This window comes from Caloenas nicobarica, chromosome 19 (genome assembly GCF_036013445.1).
Source record: "Caloenas nicobarica isolate bCalNic1 chromosome 19, bCalNic1.hap1, whole genome shotgun sequence".
NCBI classification, from domain to species: Eukaryota; Metazoa; Chordata; class Aves; order Columbiformes; family Columbidae; genus Caloenas; species Caloenas nicobarica.
Window position 1 is genome coordinate 70,454 of NC_088263.1, and position 10,825 is coordinate 81,278.

At 47.0% G+C, this 10,825-nt stretch overlaps 1 non-coding gene across 1 annotated transcript; it reads right to left on the reverse strand.

Moving 5' to 3' along the window:
• Nucleotides 1–1,625: 1,625 nt before the first annotated feature.
• On the reverse strand, nucleotides 1,626–1,710 carry LOC135996700 (small nucleolar RNA SNORD45). The gene has a single exon (XR_010607296.1). It is a non-coding gene; the product is annotated as a small nucleolar RNA SNORD45 (small nucleolar RNA).
• Nucleotides 1,711–10,825: the final 9,115 nt, after the last annotated feature.

Consider the following 10,825-nt stretch of genomic DNA (forward strand, 5'->3'; position numbering starts at 1 on the left):
GCCTGCTCCTGGGGGCTTCTCGCAGCCAGACACACAGACACAACAGTCATTTCCAACTCATTTCAATCAGGCAAAAGCACCAAGAATTGAAGACTAATTAACCCATGGTGGTCTCTAGAAGCTTGCAAATTTACTCATTTATTTTTTAAAATAGTATTTTTACTAAGTGGCCTTGTGTGAAATAATTTGCTTGGCACACCTTTTCGGAACCAGAATGACATGAGGAACATCAACTAACTTCTGTGTGGGATAGTGTAGCACAAGCATGGTAAAACCTCACATACTGCCCAAGTACGCCTTCTAAAGCAGCTCTACCCTCTTCTTTCCCTCCAATTAAACTGCAGCTCCGCAAAACGTTTACATCTGGGGGATGAGTTAAACTCACATGAGAAAACGCACTTTTGCAGTTGAAGATTTGCATTAAGTAAAACTTAGTGAAGGATTATTTGCTGTACCTCCTGCTCTGTCAGCAAATCCTCCATCTCCCCACCCTGCCCAGCCACAATAAATCAGTGCAGTTTCCCTCCGTCAATCCAACAGAACTGCCAGTCACCCCCAGCAATGCGAGCACCCACCGTGACCACAACACTTCAGGTAACCCGCAAACAGAGAAGCAGAACCGCATAGGATTTTGTTTTAAACATGACATTGCAAATTGTACTGGTGATTCTGCAAACTCCGAGCTGTGCTACCATAGTACTGGTGCAGAGAAACAACACTTGAAGAGTTTCTTCAGAGAAAAGGAGAATAAAGTCCGCAGATGATCTCTTCCCTTTTTCAATGAACAAAAATGCAAGAACGTGGTTTTGAAACAGTCTTCCAACTTCTACAGGAGAGGCTAGAACTCCACAGCAACTTTTTCATGAGCAAGGACAAAGATCTTCCTATCAACTAGTTTCATTTTATTCGGGAAAAAAGATTCTGGTGTACATAAATGATTCTGCAGTACATAAATTCTCCTAAAGCGAGGCCTCAAATAAAGACTAAATAAAGACTGGATAAAAAATGTTAGCGATAAGATAAATAATCAAAACAAAGGCTCTTATTTCATACGAGACATGACACGATTTTCCCCAAATTCTTCCATCGCAAGAAAAAAAAGAAAAAAAACCAAACCACCTCCACTGAGCTTTGAACAAACAACAGAAGCCACCTCATACCTTCTCTGGTCGTCCGTTGAGCCCTCCAGAAGCCATCTGCTGTTCACAAGGCCACCAATGCAGCAAGTCAACATTTATTTGATGCAACCGGTCTGTTACAGCCAGTAATTCTGTGCAAAATTGATGCAAAATTACCACTGGGCTTAATTACAATGTGCCATGTAACAACCAGGCATTGACAAATGTCTCTGTTTCCCCTGAGAAGTCACATTTGTGGCAATTTAACCCCCAAATCTCAGCAGCAGCGTTCCTTAACACCGGTCAGCTTTGGGTACCCAGAGATGCCTTCAGCTCACGTGAAAGCGTCTCCTTGCAACGCCCAGCGTGAGCCCGAGAATGACGCCTCTCTAACGCAGAAACAGAGCAACCTCAAACAGTGTCCCCTGCTCCATGGGCTGCATTAGAATCTGTGGCAGAAAGGGGATTCCACAGTCTGGAAAAGCTCCAAAAGAGGCTGGAGTTTCCTGGGTCTCAGAGTCATTCGAGAGCTCAAGTGGTGACAGACATCAGCTCCAGCTCAGATAATACATGCCAACACCCATCGCTGACCCAAGAAGGCAGCTCCTCCCGTCCTGCCCTAGGGCTTCAAATCCAACATGCTTTGTGCCTCAAACACGACACACCTTATTTATTTCTAACACCAGTGATCTATTTCTTCCTCGAGATGGACTACAGATACGTTATACGAGCAACCAAGTCCCTGCCTGGAAGCAGCGCAGCCCTTCACCTTCTCTTTTCCACCCCAGTTTGCAGGAGAAGGGAAACAAAAGACAGAACAGACGGTGAGAAATTCAACCCCAAAATGGAGAGGGAACATTTGAGAGCGGGAAAATTTATCCGTACAATGGAGAGAGGTACGTTAAAGGAATAACATTGAAAATGAATCCTTCTTGTCAGGAGAAAAGCGCACAGCAACTAAAGACCTGCCAAACAGACACGTATCATTCTCAGAAATACACAAGCCCCAAGTCTCACCAAGACAGCGAGGGTTGTTGCTCGAAATCTAAGCGCAGCTGCACTGAACTGAGTCAGCACTGACAGAGTCGCCTCCCTCGTCCCACACGAAGCTGCACAGGCCGTGTGCTGCTCCAACAGGAACGTGCTGGGGACACCCGGGGTTCTCATCGCGGCCTCTGCGGCCTCACCTGCACAAAGCACCAACACACCGTCAGCTGTGGGCTCAGCTCCGGGGCTTCCCGGAACCGGGCTCACCAAGGGCCCGTCTGCACACGGACCTTTCTCCACTCGCCCCCACCCCGGCCCGGCCGAGCCCCCGGGAGCCTGAGGCGACACCCTTGCTGAGCAGCCCCGCCCGGGCCCGGCCCCGCTCCGCCCGCCCCCGCGCTGCAGCCGGAACAGCGGCCCCGGAAGGGGCGGGGTGAGCCGAGCTGCCGCAGGACCCCGCCAGAGCTGCCCGATTCTTGCCTGACCCGCCAAATTGTAATATGAACTCTGATCAAGGTGAACTATTGTCCCTCCCCGCCAAAAAAAAGTCTCTAGCTAGCCATGCTCTCATGATGGCTCAGTGCAATGGAAAATCGACATAATTGTAAGATCAGCCTCAGCTTGGAAAGAAACTTCTCCCTCCCACTCCGGTTCTCTGAACCCGCAGAACAAAGTGCGATCGTGACACATCCAGCGATCGTGACACATCCAACGATAGTGACACATTTTCCCCGTTCGTTCACCGCCTCGCTCGCTGGCTGCATTAGGACTAAGGGCCTGTGGATTCCAAACCAGGAGTTTTCTGTCCTTAGACAGAGGAAAAGTCTTGGCTACTGAGAACAGTTTCAGTTTTAAAGTTGGCCGTAAGAGAAGTTTCAGCTTCCTGGAATCTCAAAAACAACAGCTGTTCTAACGAACGTGACAGACCATGGGCCACGTGCATTTCTCAGTATCTGTTTTGATAGGTTTTATCTAGTCGTGATTGATGTCAGAAAGAGGTGGAAAGATAAAGATGACTGGTTGTGCTGGGCAGAATTTCATCATTTTTACTGAAGAAAGAACTGTAGTGTAGTATGTGCTGAGAGAAGAGCTACGTGGGGAACAATTTATTGATAATAACACTGCAAAAATGGTCTGGAGATTATGGGTGACTGTGTGCTAAACATGAGTAAATATGAGCGTGTTTTGCTCTTTTTGAAATTTTAAAAAAAAAGGTGAATCACTCCAGGCTGTGCCACAATTGTGTTAGTACAAGTTCTGCAAGATATTCAATCCGTGCTACTCGGTGCTGGTGATATCACAGCTGAAGTGTCTGCCCAGCTGATGGCACCGAAGAGTCAGGCAGGAGGTTTAGAGCCCAGCAAGAAGTGACCAAGAGAGCAGCGTTACACATAAACCATCTGCTTACAGAGCTCCAAAGCCAGCCTTGGGGGTTTGATCTGTGTTTGCTACAGGACTTTTGCCTAAGAGTTCAAAAGCTTCAAAATGATTAGTGCAAGAATTTGAAGGAGTTACCACATCAGAAAAACAAAATCACACCACTGAATTTCTTTCTCTGTTGCAGCTTTAGTTGTTCATCTAATTCAAAGAGGTTTTTGTGCAAGAATTTGCCTGATTTGAGAGCCCTTTCCTTAAATTCAAGGATTACTGCTCTCATCCTCAAAACTTTTTAAAATACGTGTCCATCATGGTTTCAAATAAGTAGCTGTTTGTTTATTTTACATACAACGTATGCATTGCTAAAGAGATCAAACTCCCTCGTTTACTCACCTGGTATATTTTTGCATCTCTCGTTAGTTTTTCTACAAAACATTCAGTATTAAATCCCTTTCCTCCAGAAATCTGCGCTGTGTCTGCAGCGACTTGGTTTGCGATGTCGCCAGCAAAGGCCGTTGCGATGGAATCTCAGCAGGGCCTCCTTGGCCAGCACCCACCTCCCAGGCGGCTCTCTGGGAGCCTTCCTGGCCAGTTCCAGCTCCAGCACCGTCCCAGGCGGCAGGAAAGACACCGCCTGGTGCCACAAGCGATGCCGGAACCCATATTAACGTCGCCTGCCTAAAATACTGCGACATGTGAGAAGAACATGGTCTTATTAGTTTCTGGATGTGCAAATTCAGCACACTCAAGAAATGGTACTTGGGCAGTTCTACAGAATTTGGATCAGGCTTTCATAGCTGTATGTTGAATCAGACTTTTCAGTTTTTAATTCTAAAATCCACTTAGTCACAGGGATTAAGTTTTGAATTGTGAAGCTGTGCTTTACTTTTCATGAGATCTGTATTTAGTCTGCTGTTTATTCAAATTTCTTTAAGCCCGGTAAGCAGTGTGATTGGCAATGTATTCTATGAGTGCTGATACTGTGAGTCTTGTTTCACGTACCTCAGGGAGGTTTTTTCCTTCCCTGAAAATCCCTGTTCATTAGAATTGAAAAATTTAAGTGTGTCCAGACAGCACATGAGTTTCAGGGTTTGGGGCAGCGTTTTCTTTGTGATTTTACTGTTATCATCAGCAAGGTATTGAAGAATCCCAGGAGTTGCTGCATAGCTGGATTTACTTAGTGTAGACCTACATACTTGACAACCCAAGCAATGGCAGAGATATAATAAATCACAGGTCCTAAATATCAAGGAACAACCGTGGAAATTCACTCATAGTACATCTGGTATGAAAACATAGCTTTTTGATATATTTCTCTTGATATGTTTAACTTACTTCAGTAATTGGTATCCCAAAGGTTTTTCTCTCCAAATCATATTTCGTAGCTTCATCGAGTGCTCTTTTTGCCAAGCCAACAGCACCAGCCACTACCTGATTTAAACAGAGCAGAGAATGAAAATCAGCAATTCCTATTATGTGTTTTAAGTAAGTTATTTCTGATAGTTACAGGAGGAAAGAGCAGCCCAGGAGGGCAGGATGGTGGAACGGTGGCTCTGGGCAGCCCCAGTGAGCACAACAGGCAGCACGTTCTCAGTTATGATCACCAGCGGATTTCAAGGTGTCATGGTTTAATCCGAGCCAGCAATATAACCACGACAGCCACTCGCTCACTGCCCCACCATCCCCAAATAGAGGAGAGAATGAAAAGGGAAGAGAGAAACTTGTATGGAGAAAATCACAGTTTAATAAAATAACAAAACAGCACTAATATACCGCTACTACTAACATCTATAAAATGGAAATAGAATAGAAAATAAAAGACATTCAATGCAATTCCTCGCAACTCCGTCTGCACCGAGCACCAGTCCCAGAAAGCAGCACCTGGTCCCAACAGCCGATCCTGGAGAGAAGAGGGAAAAAGGCAGAAAGGCCCAGAGGCCTCTGTAAAATGGCAGGATGGCAAAAGGCTGAAATAAAGAAACTCCCAAACAGAACTGCCCCAAACAGGTCTCCATCGTGGCTCTGAGAAAAACCCCAACCTGAAGATCCCAACTCTCCTTAAACACACAGCATGACGCTAATGGAATATTCTCCTTGACCAGTCTGGGTGTCAATCAAGCTCTGCCCCATCCATCCCCCGTTCCCAGCTCCTCACACCCGCAGGCAGAGCTCAAAGACCTTGGCTCTCAGACACCAACAATTAAAAACTTTAACTCTGCCCCGGGTGTTCTTCTTGTTCTCAAACTAACTCCGAACAATGACTGTGCCAGCTATGAAAAAGAAAGGTTTCTAACTGCATGAAGAAAATTAACTCACTTTCCAGGCATCTCACCTGCACAAACCAGATTCTAAAGGCTGACGCGCTTCCCCGGCCACAAACCAGGCACGTAGCCAAAGCATGAAAACTCTGCCTCATTGCTGCCACGGCTGTTACCTGAAAATGATTCACCTGTGCTGCTGGTGCTCAAGGGGAACAGAAAACAGAAGAGCATCCACCACCTCTGACTATTTCTTGGAGTTTAATTCAGCAACAACCACAATTCTCAGCTGCCCAGCACTTTACATTGAAATGCAAATGAAACCAGCAGTGCTAGAATTTGGATCACAGACATTTTGGGGTTTTTTGAGCTTGCTTTCACAAGCAGAGCAGAATTGGCTCCAACTAAAGTGGTATCTCCCCTCTTCAGCTAAACATCTACTTCGAGTTAACCAGAGGCACAGGAATTACTTTGATTTACTTTCTGCAGAGCAGAGAGGCTCAAATGAAACGATGTATGAAAACAGCCTTGAAAAGCTTTCCAGACCAGTGTGTGCCTGTAGCTCCCCGTGCTCTGCCTTGGCTTACACCACGTCAGTCTTTGGATGAGGAGGAAAAGCCTTCTGACCTTTCGCATACGGCCCTAACAAAAACCAACTACCTGAGACACTTGGACTGAGTAACCCTAAAACGCAAAGCTCTCTCCATGAGAATGGTTTTTATATTGTACTTAGACAAGCTGGATATGACTAAATACTTTAAAGCACCATCAGCCATTCCCTGTAATCTGCCTACAGCTTTAAATATTAAAAGCCTTTACCTTTGCAGACCGAATCAGAACGATGATCTGAAAACCAAAGATGCTGCATATCTAGTCAAGCTCTGTCAGGGTGGTTCGGCTGGGTGATTACACACAAAACAGGCATATTTCACAATTTATGCTCCATTTTTCCATGTATTATTCCTACAGGCAGGAACCTCCCTTAGCCCAAAACAAGCCTGCCTGAAGACATTATTTCAACAATGAAATGAACATTTTACTTCTATTTCGAATGACAGAATGCTTCTTCAGAAAACTGAGAGATCATTGAGCTCAGACTCATTCCTGATCTTCCCCTCCAGGGAACCACACAACAAGCTTCCTCTGGACTCCAGAGCAGTTTCAAATTGCAGGAGAAAGGACTACTAATGACAAAACCAGAAGCTTTTACAGAAGTCATGTCCTGAAACCACCCCCTGAGGTCTTCTCCAAAGGAAAATTTAACCATTACACAGCCACATGCCAAGAAAGGCCTGTGCTGGGACTGTTGGATGGAGAAGGAGCTCAACCAGTACCGAGGTCCAGGCAAACCACTGGGAGATCCTGCCAGCTGCAGGTCCAGGAGCCCAAAGCAGCTTTTCTACAAACAGAGTGTTCTCTCTGCTCCAGATCACAAACCACTGGACTGAGAGTTCAGGCATAAGACAACCAGCAGCAGTGGCTCCACAAAAAGGCAGAGTTGGCTACGCCTGTGCTGAAATGAGGATTGTGGCGGTTCTGCAGAAGATCACAAGTGGCAGCACCTCTCTTAGAAAGAGACTGTACAGATGAGGACAGAACCAATGCATTTCTTCACAAATCACGCAAGAGATTAATTTGAACATGCACGACAGCTGTATAGGTCCTCTTTTAGTATTTTGTGACAATTCATTGACCTTCAGAAGAGAAGCATTGACATCTGCCCTCTGAATTGACCATCCCTGCATGTATATGTACAATCAGATCGATATATACTTGTTTCCTATGGATTCCTGTTCCCCTATAGTACAAAACTTGATTTACTGCCAGGGAAGGCCAGTAAGTGGCTACTGGGCTTTTGTCAGTCTGACCTGTGCTTAAAAGTAAGGATTTAATTAACTCAGAAAGTCTTCTTATTTCTCAGAACTCACATCCCAAAGTCCTTAAACACGTTCAAACGTATCAAGATAGAAGATTCCCAAACAGAAGTATCATACTAAGTAATACAAAACCATCATCATCAAGGACCATTTCTGAGATTGAAAAGTATTTGTGAATTTTCTAAGAACATTTCTTATCTATATTCAACATAAATATTCTGCCTTAAAACTTCAGTACTGCCCTGATATGGTTAACACGTAGTACCAGGGGGAAAAAAAAAAAAACCAAAACACAAAACCAACCAAACAACAAAGCACACAAAAAAACCCAAACCACAAACAACAACCAGAAAAAAAAACCAAACCAAAGAAGCAAACCCCAAACCTAACCAAAACCCAAAAACCCCACACAGTTAGAAATGAATGCTAAAATGCCACTCAAGAGCATCTGAATGACAATGTCTTTGGTGTAGAAAAGAAGTCACATTAACAGAAATTTCAAAGTGTAATTTAGATACAGGGAACAGTCATGTGCAAGATGCTTTAAAGGCTCTGCATAGGTTATAACTCACAAACACACTCTGGATCCAAAATGTTGCCTTTGTGCAGTTTCTGCAACAGCCACCACACCAGTTTTCCAATGCAGTGGAGTAAAACAAGCTGAAGACCAAATTAAGTCACCAAACCCACTTTTTTGCTTCAAATTAGCCATCTGTTCGATTGCTATCACTTTCAGCTTTCTCCTTTAGATTTCAAAGAAATCTGGCACACTTGTTTCTATACGATCTCCTCCCACATTTTACCTAGAAATCCAGGAAACCAAAACTTTTCTAGGTTGAACATCAACCACACGTTCTTCTACACCCAGTTCTGCATCTAAACCACAGATCTGAAGGGAACTGTCAGAACAGCAGCTGCAGAAGAGCAGCTCTGTGAGGCCCCAGCACAAGTCACAGCCACCAATTGTGGCCGAATCACATTATCCCTCCCACCCCCTTAATCCCCAGCGCCACTCGACCTCCAGGTCCCTGCTCGGCAGCGGGACGGTCTCCAGGCTGACTCACACGGCGTGGGGACGAGCCACAAAGAGCAGAGCCTGGTTCCTGCAGCCGTGGCCACCACAGGTGGTCTGTGACGCCGCCAGCCGGGCTGGCGCCCCCAAGCACCTTCTCTGGTCTGGGCGCTGGTGATCTGCAGGTCACAGTCAGCCCCTTCAGCTTCTCATGGCTCATGATCTGGTGTTTCAGGTCACCCAAGGCGATGTTGAGGCCGTGGAAGGTCACTGTGTCATAGCTGAGTTTGGAGAACTTGTAGGGGACACGGGACATGGTTGGGGCCCCGCTCTGCACTGGTGTCACTGTGGCAGATGGTGGTGTGGCCTTCACGCCCAGACAGGTCCCACGGTGGCGTGGGGATGCGTCATCCAGGGCTGGGGCAGCAGCACAGGCTGACCTGCTGCCACTGCCATGTGCAGTGGCACCACTGACTCCGCACACCACAGTACCCGGTGCATTGTGACAAAAGGCCTCGTCACATGGGCATGGCAGCCGGTCCGACCCCACCAGAGCATGCCTGCTCCAGAACGTGGCTGCTCCTGTCAGAGAGGAGGCCGCTTCACCTTCCACTGTCCTGCTGCCATCAACCATCCGTCTCCAGATGTCAGGGCTTGGGCTGGCGGCACTTGGAGCAGCAGCAGGAACGCTTTGGTGGGTGCGCAAAGTGTCCCCAGAGCTTCCTGCTGGCATTTGCACAGCTCACAGCCCAGGACAGAATCATAGATTGTCCTGAGTTGGAAGGGACCCACAGGATCATGGAGTCCAACTCCTGTCCCTGCATGTGACAACCCCGCAGTTCACACCATGTGTCTGAGGGCATTGTCCAGTCTTTTCTTGAATACTGCCAGGCTTGGGGCCGTGACATCTCCCTAGGGAGTCTGACTACCACTCTAGGAAGCCAGAAGTGTCGGTGACCGCCACAGGCTTTTCAGTTTGCCTTCCCAGACCAAGCCAAGCTGTGATACAAGAGCTTGGGTCCTCCCTGTCTCCCATGGAAAGCCAGAAATGGCGTTATCACCGTCAGCCTCCTGCAGGATGTAGAGAAAACTTGTCAGGCAGTGATTGCATTGGGCTGCCTAGGCTTTGAACTGCCCTGGTGAAAAGGCTGAGCAGCAGATTGTGGTACAGAAGGAAAAGCTCCCACGTAAAGATGGCTTCGAAGACACATGAGAGAACTATGACCTCACCTATACAAATGGGTGTATTGTTAGAAGAAACCAAATGGAAAACAGGTGAAAGCAGCAAAGTTGCAACAAAATAGTCTGAACTCAGCTAAGAAATATGCATGAAGGGTGCTTGCACAGGGGATTCATGTGAACAAATACTCAAAAGTGAATGGCAACAGGAGACCTCATGGCCAATCCAACAGGTTGTTTAGACTGTAAAAAGAATATGTCAGTAGCCTTAAGGTTGCATATAAGGAATCAGGAATTGCAACCAAGCCAAGAGGCACCTTTATGGCCAACAATAAAAAGGGGGTTTAGTTTGTGTGTACGTCTGCTGTTTTCTTTCCTGTACTCACACACGAACTAGAAGTGCAAGCAAATCCATTTCAGTAAAAGTTCAAGTCAACATTTAAACAGTCAAAACTCTGACCAGGTGTCAGGTGTCTCAGTGCTGCTCTACCATCAGCTGTCACCTCTCTGTAGGACACTCTCCAGCGCATGGTACGTCTACACTTGGTCACCCTGGGACAAAGATCGGAAGGGAACAACTGGGTCTGCCTTGCCACCATTGCCAAGGTGCCACAAGAGAAACCTGCCACCCCCAAATCAGCTGTGGGACATGGACATGATGTACAAGCTGCAGACGTGGCTCAGGACAGCTGTGGGGAGGGGACAAGCCATTCTGCAGTCCCCCAGAGCTGGAGACAACGGGGGGAAGCCCAGGGCAGATGGTGGTGGGGCCTGGCAGGGTGAAGCACCCGCTGAAATGGCCAGTCCTTGAGCCTCAGCCCCAGGGCTGCAGCACGGGGCTGACACTGGCTGGGGCTTCGCTGGGAAAAACCAGGCAGGGGTGAGCCTGACACCCCACACGAGTCCCTGGCCCTGGGATCTGACAACCCTCTGTCCCTCTGCCCATTCCTGCCACAGGATCCAGAAAGCAGCATTGACTGCCCTGGCGTGATCCTCAGCCATGTCTCAATGGACAAG